Here is a 14,880-nt window from a genome sequence, read left to right as displayed (position 1 = left end):
GCACCTAAATGGGAGTTAAACGCCCAAACTGGCATAAAAGCTGGCGTTTAACTCCAAGACAAGTCTCTACACGAAAATGCTTCATTGCTCAGCCCAAGCACACACCAAGTGGGCCCGGAAGTGGATTTCTATGTCATTTACTCATATTTGTACACCTTAGGCTACTAGTTTTCTATAAGTAGGACCTTTTACTATTGTATTTGGATCTTTGGATTATTTTTAGATCCTTTGATCATCTTCGGACATCTAGTTCTTAGATCATTTGAGGGCTGGCCTCACGGCCATGCCTAGACCTTGTTCTTATGTATTTTCAACGGTGGAGTTTCTACACACCATAGATTAAGGTGTGGAGCTCTGCTGTACCTCGAGTATTAATGCAATTACTATTGTTCTTCTATTCAATTCCGCTTGTTCTTTGTCCAAGATATCACTTGTTCTTCAACTTGATGAATGTGATGATCTGTGACACTCATCATCATTCTCACTCATGAACAAGGTGACTGACAACCATTCTTGTTCTACAAGCATATGAGGCTTAGTGAATATCTCTTGGATTCTTTAATCGGAGTCCTCGTGGGTATAGGCGAGAACTGATGGCGGCATTCAAGAGAATCCGGAAGGTCTAACCTTGTCTGTGGTATTCTGAGTAGGATTCAATGATTGAATGACTGTGACGTGCTTCAAACTCTGAGGGCGGGGCGTTAGTGACAGACGCAAAAGAATCACTGGATTCTATTCCGGCCTGATTGAGAACCGACAGATGATTAGCCTATGCTGTGACAGAGCATCAGGGACGTATTTTCACTGAGAGGATGGGAGGTAGCCACTGACAACGGTGAAACCCTTGCATAAGCTTGCCATGGAAAGGAGTAAGAAGGATTGGATGAAGACAGTAGGAAAGCAGAGAGACAGAAGGGAAGGCATCTTCATACGCTTGTCTGAAGCTCCTACACCAATGATATACATAAGTATCTCTGTCTTTATCTTTTATGTTATTTTCGTTCATCACTATACCATTTGAGTCTGCTGACTGAGATTTACAAGTGACCATAGCTTGCTTCATACCACCAATCTCCGTGGGATCGACCCTTACTCGCGTAAGGTTTATTACTTGGACGACCCAGTGCACTTGCTGGTAGTTGTGCGAAGTTGTGTTTATGCCATGGTATTGAGCACCAAGTCTTTGGAGCCATTACCGGGGATTGTTTATGTTTTGAAAAGTATTGATCACAATTTCGTGCACCAAGTTTTTGGCGCCGTTGCCGGGGATTGTTCTTGTGTATGGACAACTGACGGTTCATCTTGTTGCTTAGATTAGGCATTTATTTTTTTTCGAAATTCTTGAAGATGAATTCTAGAGTTTCATGATGATTTGCTGAAATCTGGCTGGCTGTAAAGCCATGTCTAATTTCATTGGACCGAGGTTTCAACTTATCATCACAAGAGCTTGTTGATCTTGCTTTTGGAGCAGTGATCTGCTAAGGCTTGGCTGGCCTTTGGCCATGTCTAGTGTTTTGGACCGAAGCTTTCTTTGAAAGCTTGGCTGGCTGTGAAGCCATGTCTAATTCCTGGACCGGAGTCTTAGACTAGCATTGCACTGATTCCTGAAATTCTCATTAAGAATTTTGATGTTTTCACTTAATTTTCGAAAAAAACACAAAAAAATTAGAAAATCATAAAAACCAAAAATACTTCTTGCTTGAGTCTAGTGTCTCATCTTAAGTTTGGTGTCAATTGCATGCATTCATTCATGTGTCTTAAGGATCTTCAAGTAATTCTTGATGATTCTTACTCTGATCTTTGAATTCTTTGACTTGAGTGTTTATGTGTCTCATATAGTGTCAGTAGTATACAAACTGCTAAGTTTGGTGTCTTGCATGCATTGTTATTTGATTCTTGTTGCATTTTGATTATTAAAAAAATCCAAAAATATTTTTAATTTGTGTCTTTTCAAGTCAATAATACAAAGAATTGAAGATTCAGAACATACTGCAGAGGAATTATACAGAAAAAGCTGGGCATTCGAAAATGCCCAGTGAAGAAGGCAGACTGGCGTTTAAACGCCAGCCAGGGTACCTGGTTGGGCGTTTAACGCCCAAAAGGGGTGCATTTTGGGCGTTAAACGCCAGAATGGATACCATTCTGGGCGTTTAACGCCAGGATGGTGCTAGGGGGAAGATTTTGTTTTTCAAATCAAATTTTTTTCAAGTTTTCAAAGTTTTTCACAATCAAATCTTTTTCAAATCATATCTTTTCAATCAAATGTTTTCAAAATCAATTTCCTTTTTCAAAGATACTTACTAACAATTAATGATTTGATTGAACATTTTTTGCCTTTTCTATTAAGGAAGGTTTCATGTTTGACTCATATCTTTTCTTGTTAGGCAAGTAATTAATTTTTCAAATCAAATCTTTTTAAAATTGTTTTCAAATCAAATCTTTTTAAAACCATAACTTTTCAATCATATCTTCTTAATCACATCTTTTTCAAAATAGTTCTCAATCAAATCTTTTTTATTTCTAATTTAAAAATCTTTTTCAAAAATCACTTGGTTTCTTTTCCACTTTGATTTTCGAAAATCAATTAATGTTTTTCAAAAATGTTTTCAAAATATTTTAATTAATTTTCGGAAATCTTCTTCCCTCCTTCTCACATCCTTCTATTTATGGAGTACCACTCCTTCTCAATGCACAATTCGAACCTTATCTAAGTAAAGTTCGAATTCTTCTTCTCCTTCTTCTTTCTATTTCTCTTTTCCTCTGACACCTCAAGGAATCTCTATACTGTGACATAGAGGACTCCACATTTTCTTGTTCTCTTCTCTTTCATATGAGCAGGAGCAGAGACAAAGGCATTCTTGTTGAAGCTGACCCTGAACCCGAAAGGACCTTGAAGAGAAAACTAAGAGAAGTCAAAGCACAACTCTCTTTAGAGGACCTGACCGAATTCTTCAAGGAAGAAGAAGACATGGCAGCCGAAAACAACAATAATGCAAACAATGCAAGGAAGGTGCTGGGTGACTTTACTGCACCTACTCCTGATTTTATGGGAGAAGCATCTCTATCCCTGCCATTGGAGCAAACAACTTTGAGCTTAAGCCTCAATTGGTTTCTCTAATGCAACAGAATTGCAAGTTCCATGGACTTCCAATGGAAGATCCTCATCAGTTTTTAGCTGAATTCTTGCAAATCTGTGACACAGTCAAGACTAATGGGGTTGACCCTGAGGTCTATAGACTGATGCTATTCCCTTTTGCTGTAAGAGACAGAGCTAGGATATGGTTGGACTCTCAACCTAAAGAAAGCCTGGACTCTTGGGAAAAGCTAGTCAATGCCTTCTTGGCAAAGTTCTTTCTACCACAAAGATGGAGTAAGCTAGAGTGGAAGTCCAAACCTTCAGACAGAAGGATGGAGAATCCCTCTATGAAGCTTGGGAAAGATACAAACAATTGATCAGAAGATGTCCTTCTGACATGCTTCTGAATGGAGCATCATAGGTATTTTCTATGATGGTCTCTCTGAACTATCCAAGATGTCTTTGGATAGCTCTGCTGGAGGATCTCTTCATCTGAAGAAGACGCCTACAGAGGCTCAAGAGCTAATTGAGATGGTTGCAAATAACCAATTCATGTACACTTCTGAAAGGAATCTGTGAACAATGGGACAAGTCAGAAGAAAGGAGTTCTTGAGATTGATGCTCTGAATGCCATATTGGCTCAGAACAAGATATTGACTCAACAAGTCAATTTGATTTCTCAAAGTCTGTCTGGAATGCAAAATGCACCAAGCAGTACTAAGGAGGCTTCATCTGAGGAAGAAGCTTATGATCCTGAGAACCCTTCAATGGAAGAGGTGAATTACCTAGGAGAACCCTATGGTAACACCTATAATTCTTCATGGAGAAATCACCCAAATCTCTCATGGAAGAATCAAGAGAGACCTCAACAAGGTTTCAACAACAACAATGGTGGAAGAAACAGGTTTAGCAATGGCAAGCCTTTTCCATCATCTTCTCAGCAACAGACAGAGAATTCTAAGCAGAACCCCTCTGACTTAGCAACCATGGTCTCTGATCTAATCAAAACCACTCAAAGTTTCATGACTGAAACAAGGTCTTCCATTAGGAATTTGGAAGGACAAGTGGGACAGCTGAGCAAGAAAGTTACTGAACTCCCTCCAAGTACTCTTCCAAGCAACACAGAAGAAAATCCAAAAGGAGAGTGCAAAGCCATCAATATGGCCGAAGTTGGAGAGGAAGGGGAGGAAGTGAACGCCACTGAGGAAGAACTCAATGGGTGTGCACTAGCCTCCAATGAGTCCCCCAATGAGGAACCATGGGAATCTGGGACTCAAAATGAGACCATAGAGATTCCATTGGACTTACTTCTGCCTTTCATGAGCTCTGATGAGTATTCTTCCTCTGAAGAGGATGAGTATGTCACTGAAGAGCAAGTTGCTAAGTACCTTGGAGCAATCATGAAACTAAATGACAAGTTATTTGGAAATGAGACTTGGAAGGATGAACCTCCTTTGCTCACCAAAGAACTGGATGACTTGTCTAGGCAGAAATTACCTCAAAAGAGACAAGATCCTGGGAAGTTTTCCATACCTTGTACCATAGGCACCGTGACCTTCAAGAAGGCTCTGTGTGACTTAGGGTCAAGTGTAAACCTCATGCCCTCTCAGAATGGAGAAGCTAGGGATCTTGAGGTACAAGCTGCAAGAATCTCATTAGAGATGGCAGACAACTCAAGGAAACAAGCTCATGGACTTGTAGAGAATGTTTTGGTAAAGGTTGAAGACCATTACATCCCTACTGATTTCATAGTCCTAGAGACTGGGAAGTGCATGGATGAAACCATCATCCTTGGCAGACCCTTCCTAGCCACAGCAAAGGCTGTGATTGATGTTGATGGAGGTGAACTGATCATTCAAGTGAATGGAGAATCCTTTGTGTTTAAGGCTCAAGGATATCCCTCTGTCACCATAGAGATGAAGCATGAAGAGCTTCTCTCAAATCAGAGTCAAGAAGAGCCCCCACAGTCAAACTCTAAGTTTGGTGTTGGGAGGCCACAACCAAACTCTAAGTTTGGTGTTGAACCCCCACATTCAAACTCTAAGTTTGGTGTTGGGAGGTTCCAACATTGCTCTGAGTATCTGTGAGGCTCCATGAGAGCTCTCTGTCAAGCTACTGACATTAAAGAAGCGCTTGTTGGGAGGCAACCCAATGATTATATTTTATATAGTTCTTTTGTTATTTTATGTTTTTTGTAGGTTGATGATCATAAGAAGTCACAAAATCCATTGAAAAAGCAAAAACAAAATGAAAAACAGGAAGAAAAACAGCACACCCTGGAGGAAGAAGCTGCTGGCGTTCAAACGCCAGTAAGCCTAGCAGTTGGGCATTTAACGCCCAGTCTGGCACCATTCTGGGCGTTTAACGCCAGAAAGGGGCACCAGACTGGCGTTAAACGCCAGAAAAGGGCAAGAACCTGGCGTTAAACGCCAGGAATGGGCATCAGCCCGGCGTTTAACGCCAGAAATGCCTCAAAACGTGATTTTGAGCAACATTTGGTGCAGGGATGACTTTTCCTTGACACCACGGGATCTGTGGACCCCACAGGATCCCCACCAACCCCACCAACCTCACTTTTCAAATTCAAACCACTTTCCCTCCCAAACCCACCCAATATGGCCGAACCCCATCTCCCCTCTCTCCTATAAATACCCTTCTTCACTCCTTCATTTTCACACAACCAAAACACCTCTTCTTTCCCCCTTGGCCGAATACATTAAGCCATTCCCTTTTTCTTCATTTCTTCTTCTTCTCCTCTCTTCTTTCTTCTTTTGCTCGAGGACGAGCAAACATTTTAAGTTTGGTGTGGTAAAAGCGTTGCTTTTTCGTTTTTCCATAACCATTATGGCATCCAAGGCCGGAGAAACCTCTAGAAAGAGGAAAGGGAAGGCAAAAGCTTCCACCTCCGAGTCATGGGAGATGGATAGGTTCATCTCAAGGGTGCATCAAGACCACTTCTATGAAGTTGTGCCCTTGAAGAAGGTGATCCCCGAGGTCCCCTTTTCACTCAAAAAGGGTGAATATCCGGAGATCCGCCATGAGATCCAAAGAAGAGGTTGGAAAGTACTTACCAACCCCATTCAACAAGTTGGAATCTTGATGGTTCAAGAGTTCTATGCCAATGCATGGATCACCAAGAGCCATGATCAAAGTATGAACCCGGATCCAAAGAATTATCTTACTATGGTTCGGGGGAAATACTTGGATTTTAGTCCGGAAAGTGTGAGGGTGGTGTTCAATTTGCCTATGATGCAAGGAGATGAACATCCTTACACAAGAAGGGTCAACTTTGATCAAAGGTTGGACCAAGTCCTCACAATCATATGTGAAGAGGGCGCACAATGGAAGAGAGATTCAAGAGGCAAGCCGGTTCAATTAAGAAGGCATGACCTCAAACCTGTGGCTAGAGGATGGTTGGAGTTCATCCAACGCTCAATCATTCCCACTAGCAACCGGTCCGAAGTTACTTTAGACCGGGCCATCATGATCCATAGCATCATGATTGGAGAAGAAGTGGAAGTTCATGAGGTTATAGCCCAAGAACTCTACAAGGTGGCGGATAAGTCCTCTACCTTAGCAAGGTTAGCTTTTCCTCACCTCATTTGTCACCTCTGTTATTCAGTTGGAGTTGACATAGAGGGAGACATCACCATTGATGAGGATAAGCCCATTACCAAGAAAAGGATGGAGCACACAAGAGACCCCTCTCATCATGAGATCCCTGAGATACCTCAAGGGATGCACTTTCCTCCACAAAACTATTGGGAGCAACTAAACACCTCCCTAGGAGAATTGAGTTCCAACATGGGACAACTAAGGGTGGAGCACCAAGAACACTCCATTCTCCTCCATGAAATAAGAGAAGATCAAAGAATCATGAGAGAGGAGCAAGAAAGGCAAGGAAGAGACATTGAGGAGCTCAAACACTCCATAGGACCTTCAAGAGGAAGGAAGAGCCGCCATCACTAAGGTGGACCCGTTCCTTGATTTCCTTGTTCTTTATTCTTCTGTTTTTCGAATTTTTATGCTTATGTTTATCCATGTTTGGGTCTTATGATCATTAGTGTCTTAGTGTCTATGCCTTAAAGTTATGAATGTCCTATGAATCCATCACCTTTCTTAAATAAAAACGTGCTTAATGGAAAAGGAAAAGAATTGCATGAATTTTGAATTTTATAACAGTTTAATTATTTTGATGTGGTGGCAACACTTTTGTTCTTTGAATGTATGCTTGAACAGTGCATATGTCTTTTGAATTTGTGGTTCATGAATGTTGGCTCTTGAAAGAATGATGAAAAAGGAGACATGTTACTGAGGATCTGAAAAATCATAAAAATGATTCTTGAAGCAAGAAAAAGCAGTGAATACAAAAAAAAAAAGAAGAAGAAGCAAACGAAAAAAAAAAACCGAAAAAAAAAAGAGAAAAGAGAAAGAAAAAGAAAGAAAAAGAGTTGTGATCCAAGGCAATAAGAGTGTGCTTAAGAACCCTGGACACCTCTAATTGGGGACTTTAGCAAAGCTAAGTCACAATCTGAAAAGGTTCACCCAATTATGTGTCTGTGGCATGTATGTATCCGGTGGTAATACTGGAAGACAGAGTGCTTTGGGCCACAGCCAAGACTCAATAAGTAGCTGTGTTCAAGAATCATCATACTTAACTAAGAGAATCAATAACACTATCTGGATTCTGAGTTCCTAAAGAAGCCAATCATTCTGAGTTTCAAAGGAGAAAGTGAGATGCCAAAACTATTCAGAGGCAAAAAGCTAAAAGCCCCGCTCATCTAATTAATACTGATCTTCATAGATGTTTTTGGAGTTCATTGCATATTCTTTTCTTTTTATCTTATTTGATCTTCAGTTGCTTGGGGACAAGCAACAATTTAAGTTTCGTGTTGTGATGAGCGGATAATTTATACACTTTTTGGCATTGTTTTTAGTATGTTTTTAGTAGTTTTAGTTGAGTTCTTAGTATATTTTTATTAGTTTTTAGTTAAAATTCACTTTTCTGGACTTTACTATGAGTTTGTGTGTTTTTCTGTGATTTCAGGTATTTTCTGGCTGAAATTGAGGGACCTGAGCAAAAATCTGATTCAGAGACTGAAAAGGACTGCAGATGCTGTTGGATTCTGACCTCCCTGCACTCGAAGTGGATTTTCTGGAGCTACAGAAGCCCAATTGGCGCGCTCTCAACGGCGTTGGAAAGTAGACATCCTGCGCTTTCCAGCAATATATGATAGTCCATACTTTGCCCAAGATTTGATGGCCCAAACCGGCGTTCAAAGTCACCTACAGAAATTCCAACGTTAAACGCCGGAACTGGCACCTAAATGGGAGTTAAACGCCCAAACTGGCATAAAAGCTGGCGTTTAACTCCAAGACAAGTCTCTACACGAAAATGCTTCATTGCTCAGCCCAAGCACACACCAAGTGGGCCCGGAAGTGGATTTCTATGTCATTTACTCATATTTGTACACCTTAGGCTACTAGTTTTCTATAAGTAGGACCTTTTACTATTGTATTTGGATCTTTGGATTATTTTTAGATCCTTTGATCATCTTCGGACATCTAGTTCTTAGATCATTTGAGGGCTGGCCTCACGGCCATGCCTAGACCTTGTTCTTATGTATTTTCAACGGTGGAGTTTCTACACACCATAGATTAAGGTGTGGAGCTCTGCTGTACCTCGAGTATTAATGCAATTACTATTGTTCTTCTATTCAATTCCGCTTGTTCTTTGTCCAAGATATCACTTGTTCTTCAACTTGATGAATGTGATGATCTGTGACACTCATCATCATTCTCACTCATGAACAAGGTGACTGACAACCATTCTTGTTCTACAAGCATATGAGGCTTAGTGAATATCTCTTGGATTCTTTAATCGGAGTCCTCGTGGTATAGGCGAGAACTGATGGCGGCATTCAAGAGAATCCGGAAGGTCTAACCTTGTCTGTGGTATTCTGAGTAGGATTCAATGATTGAATGACTGTGACGTGCTTCAAACTCTTGAGGGCGGGGCGTTAGTGACAGACGCAAAAGAATCACTGGATTCTATTCCGGCCTGATTGAGAACCGACAGATGATTAGCCTATGCTGTGACAGAGCATCAGGGACGTATTTTCACTGAGAGGATGGGAGGTAGCCACTGACAACGGTGAAACCCTTGCATAAGCTTGCCATGGAAAGGAGTAAGAAGGATTGGATAAAGACAGTAGGAAAGCAGAGAGACAGAAGGGAAGGCATCTTCATACGCTTGTCTGAAGCTCCTACACCAATGATATACATAAGTATCTCTGTCTTTATCTTTTATGTTATTTTCGTTCATCACTATACCCATTTGAGTCTGCCTGACTGAGATTTACAAGGTGACCATAGCTTGCTTCATACCACCAATCTCCGTGGGATCGACCCTTACTCGCGTAAGGTTTATTACTTGGACGACCCAGTGCACTTGCTGGTTAGTTGTGCGAAGTTGTGTTTATGCCATGGTATTGAGCACCAAGTCTTTGGAGCCATTACCGGGGATTGTTTATGTTTTGAAAAGTATTGATCACAATTTCGTGCACCAGTAGGTTTCTTCTTCAGATGAAGAGATCCTCCAGCAGAGCTATCCAAAGACATCTTGGATGGTTCAGAGAGACCATCATAGAAAATACATATGATGCTCCATTCAGAAAGCATGTCTGAGGGACATTTTCTGATTAATTGTTTGTATCTTTCCCAAGCTTCATAGAGGGATTCACCATCCTTCTGTCTGAAGGTTTGGACTTCCACTCTAAGCTTACTCCATTTCTGAGGTGGAAAGAACTTTGCCAAGAAGGCATTGACTAGCTTTTTCCAAGAGTCCAGGCTTTCTTTAGGTTGAGAGTCCAACCATATTCTAGCTCTGTCTCTTACAGCAAAAGGGAATAGCATCAGTTTGTAGACCTCAGGGTCAACCCCATTAGTCTTGACTGTGTCACAGATTTGCAAGAACTCAGCTAAAAACTGATGAGGATCTTCCATTGGAAGTCCATGGAACTTGCAATTCTGTTGCATTAGAGAAACTAATTGAGGCTTAAGCTCAAAGTTGTTTGCTCCAATGGCAGGGATAGAGATGCTTCTCCCATAGAAGTTGGGAGTAGGTGCAGTAAAGTCACCCAGCACCTTCCTTGCATTGTTGGCATTGTTGTTGTTTTCGGCTGCCATGTCTTCTTCTTCTTTGAAGAATTCGGTCAGGTCCTCTACAGAGAATTGTGCCTTAGCTTCTCTTAGCTTTCGCTTCAAGGTCCTTTCTGGTTCAGGGTCAGCTTCAACAAGAATGCCTTTGTCTTTGTTCCTGCTCATATGAAGGAGAAGAGAACAAGAAAATATGGAATCCTCTATGTCACAGTATAGAGATTCCTTGAGGTGTCAGAGGAAAAGAAAAATAGAAGAAGGAGGTAGAAGAATTCGAACTTGATTAGATAGAGTTCGAATTTGTGCATTAAGAAGGATTAGTACTCCATAAATAGAAGGATGTGGGAAGAGAGGAAGAGAATTTTCGAAAATTAATTAAGAAGATGTCAAAAGCATTTTGAAAAATTGATTGATAATTTTCGAAAATTCAAAGTGAAAAAGAAATCAAGTGATTTTTGAAAAAGATTTTGAAATTAGAAATTAAGAAGATTTGATTGAAAACTATTTTGAAAAAGATGTGGTTAAGAAGATATGATTGGTTTTCTTTTTTTTAAAAAGATGTGATTGAGAAGATATGATTTGAAAACAATTTTAAAAAGATTTGATTTTAAAAATTAATGACTTGCCTAACAAGAAAAGATATGATTCAAACATTAAACCTTTCTCAACAGAAAAGGTAACAAACTTGAGATGTTCAATCAAATCATTAATTGTTAGTAAGTATCTTTGAAAAAGGAAAGAAATTGATTTTGAAAACATTTGATTGAAAAGATATGATTTGAAAAAGATTTGATTTTGAAAAACTTTGAAAACTTGAAAAAAATTGATTTTGAAAACAAAATCTTTCCCCTTGTGCCATCCTGGCGTTAAACGCCCAGAATGGTATCCATTCTGGCGTTTAACGCCCAAAATGCACCCTTTTTGGGCGTTAAACGCCCAACCAGGTACCCTGGCTGGCGTTTAAACGCCAGTCTGTCTTCTTCACTGGGCATTTTCGAATGCTCAGCTTTTTCTGTATAATTCCTCTGCAGTATGTTCTGAATCTTCAATTCTTTGTATTATTGACTTGAAAAGACACAAATTACAAATATTTTTGGATTTTTAATAATCAAAATGCAACAAGAATCAAATAACAATGCATGCAGGATACCAAACTTAGCAGTTTGTATACTACTGACACTATATGAGACACATAAACATTCAAGCCAAAAGAATTCAAAGATCAGAGTAAGAAATCATCAAGAATTACTTGAAGATCCTTAAGACACATGAATGAATGCATGCAATTGACACCAAACTTAAGATGAGACACTAGACTTAAGCAAGAAACATCAAATATTTTTTGGTTTTTATGATTTTATGAATTTTTTTTTTTTTGTGATTTTCGAAAATTAAGTGAAAAAAGATATCAAAATTCTTAATGAGAATTCCAGGAATCAGTGCAATGCTAGTCTAAGACTCCAGTCCAGGAATTAGACATGGCTTCACAGCCAGCCAAGCTTTCAAAGAAAGCTTCGGTCCAAAACACTAGACATGGCCAAAGGCCAGCCAAGTCTTAGCAGATCACTGCTCCAAAAGCAAGATTGATAAAAAATCAACAAGCTTTTGTGATGATAAGTTGAAACCTCGGTCCAATGAGATTAGACATGGCCTCTCAGCCAGCCAGATTTCAACAAATCATCATGAAACTCTAGAATTCATCTTCAAGAATTTCGAAAAAAATAAATACCTAATCTAAGCAACAAGATGAACCGTCAGTTGTCCATACACGAACAATCCCCGGCAACGGCGCCAAAAACTTGGTGCACGAAATTGTGATCAATACTTTTCACAGCTTAAGAACAATCCCCGGTAATGGCTCCAAAGACTTGGTGCACAATACCATGGCATAAACACAACTTCGCACAACTAACCAGCAAGTGCACTGGGTCGTCCAAGTAATACCTTACGTGAGTAAGGGTCGATCCCACGGAGATTGTTGGTATGAAGCAAGCTATGGTCACCTTGTAAATCTCAGTCAGGCAGACTCAATTGGGTATAGTGATAAACGAATAAAGCATAAAGATAAAGATAGAGATACTTATGTATATCATTGGTGAGAGCTTCAGACAAGCGTATGAAGATGCCTTCCCTTCCGTCTCTCTGCTTTCCTACAGTCTTCATCCAATCCTTCTTACTCCTTTCCATGGCAAGCTTATGCAAGAGTTTCACCGTTGTCAGTGGCTACCTCCCATCCTCTCATTGGAAATGTTCAACGCACCCTGTCACGGCACGGCTATCCATCTGTCGGTTCTCAATCAGGCCGGAATAGAATCCAGTGATTCTTTTGCGTCTGTCACTAACGCCCCGCCTTCAGGAGTTTGAAGCACGTCACAGTCATTCAATCATTGAATCCTACTCAGAATACCACAGACAAGGTTAGACCTTCCGGATTCTCTTGAATGCCGCCATCAGTTCTTGCCTATACCACGAAGACTCTGATCTCACGGAATGGCTGGCTCGTTTGTCAGGCGAGCACTCGGTTGTCAGTCGATCAACCATGCATCGTGTATCAGGAATCCAAGAGATAAACACTAGAGCCTCGTATGCTTGTAGAACAAGAGTGGTTGTCAGTCACTTTGTTCATGAGTGAGAATGATGATGAGTGTCACGGATCATCACATTCATCAAGTTGAAGAACAAGTGATATCTTGGACAAAGAACAAGCGGAATTGAATAGAAGAACAATAGTAATTGCATTAATACTCGAGGTACAGCAGAGCTCCACACCTTAATCTATGGTGTGTAGAAACTCCACCGTTGAAAATACATAAGAACAGGGTCTAGGCATGGCCGAATGGCCAGCCTCCCAAATGATCTAAGATAGCATAAAACTCAAAGATAGCTACCAAGATGTCAAATACAATAGTAAAAGGTCCTACTTATAGAAAACTAGTAGCCTAAGGTGTACAAAGATGAGTAAATGACATAAAAATCCACTTCCGGGCCCACTTGGTGTGTGCTTGGGCTGAGCAATGAAGCATTTTCGTGTAGAGACTCTCCTTGGAGTTAAACACCAGCTTTTATGCCAGTTTGGGCGTTTAACTCCCATTTGGGTGCCAGTTCCGGCGTTTAACGCTGGAATTTCTTGAGGTGACTTTGAACGCCGGTTTGGGCCATCAAATCTTGGGCAAAGTATGGACTATCATATATTGCTGGAAAGCCCAGGATGTCTACTTTCCAACGCCGTTGAGAGCGCGCCAATTGGGCTTCTGTAGCTCCAGAAAATCCACTTCGAGTGCAGGGAGGTCAGAATCCAACAGCATCTGCAGTCCTTTTGAGTCTCTGGATCAGATTTTTGCTCAGATCCCTCAATTTCAGCCAGAAAATATCTGAAATCACAGAAAAACACACAAACTCATAGTAAAGTCCAGAAAAGTGAATTTTAACTAAAAACTAATAATAATATAATAAAAACTAACTAGATCATACTAAAAACATACTAAAAACAATGCCATAAAGCGTACAAATTATCCGCTCATCAGGATGCTTAGTGAGTTTTTATTGCAGTGCATTGTATTTATTTGGCACTTTTACCGTACTGGGAACCCATGGGCCCGGGGTTCTCATTCCGTATATATCTCTTGTTTTTCAGATACAGGTTCAGGTGCTCAGAAGTGAACTGCGGTTCGTCTGAGAGACGGCGAAGATATTTATTTTCTCTACTTGTATTTTGCTTAGAATCTCTCCACCTTTGTTTTGAAAGGATTATATTATGTGTTGAACTCTTTTGAAACTTGCCTATAGAGGCTCTTATGTTTCCTTTGGGAGAGATTAGGATGTATTGTTGTCAACTACTTTCATACTGTACCCTAGCCGGCCTAAACTTCGCGGGTCGCGACTAGTGGCTATTACTTATGTTATATATATCTATCCGTTATCTATCTCTTAATCTCCTTTATGCCTTGTCCGTTTATCGCTTTCGGCTTCACAGTTTAACTTTTCGTTGTCGAAACGTGAGTGATACGTCTTCGCGATTTTATTTCTACTCTTTTCAGGCTTCTCGATTAATACTCCTTTCGAAATTAACTATATTTATATATTAAAAATCCACCTGAGAGTCGTACCACCGTAATATCATTGACTTATGACTCGAGCATAAGGATTTGAATATTAGGGTGTTACAGTATTCCAGTATGTATTTTATACTGGTGGCTGATTTTGATGATTGATTTTAGTGTACACGTAGTGTAAGACCCAGAATCTTTGAAAAGTCTTTTTATGATCAAGTCTCAAATCATATAGTTATTTATAACCTTAATTTCAAAGATTATTTTATTAAGGATAATTAAGGCGAGTTTTGATTTATTGGATTTGGGATAAGTTATGATTATTATCCAATTTCACAATTATTGGATTATTTTCTATATTTAAAGTATAAAGTTGATAGTTGTGAAATAATAAGGATTTTCATATGGTTTGGATTAAATAATTAATATTTTAAAATAGTAATACTGCTATTTTGGAAAAATAAAGGATTTAATTATATCATTTTTAATTATTTAATTTGGGCATTTTATTGAAAATAATTTGTAAAATTGATGAGCAAATTGTATTTTCTATATATACAATTAGTGTTGGATTTAATTTGGGTTTCAATTACTATA

General features: G+C 39.7%; 1 non-coding gene across 1 annotated transcript; it reads left to right on the top strand.

Annotated features, from left to right (window-relative positions):
• Positions 1 to 9,751: 9,751 nt before the first annotated feature.
• LOC130959646 (small nucleolar RNA R71) lies at positions 9,752 to 9,859 on the top strand. Its single transcript, XR_009078716.1, has one exon. It is a non-coding gene; the product is annotated as a small nucleolar RNA R71 (small nucleolar RNA).
• The last annotated feature ends 5,021 nt before the right edge of the window (positions 9,860 to 14,880 follow it).

This window comes from Arachis stenosperma, chromosome 10, assembly GCF_014773155.1.
Source record: "Arachis stenosperma cultivar V10309 chromosome 10, arast.V10309.gnm1.PFL2, whole genome shotgun sequence".
NCBI lineage: Eukaryota > Viridiplantae > Streptophyta > Magnoliopsida > Fabales > Fabaceae > Arachis > Arachis stenosperma.
The sequence above is the reverse complement of the archived record's forward strand: the minus strand, read 5'-3'. Positions and strand labels throughout refer to the sequence as shown.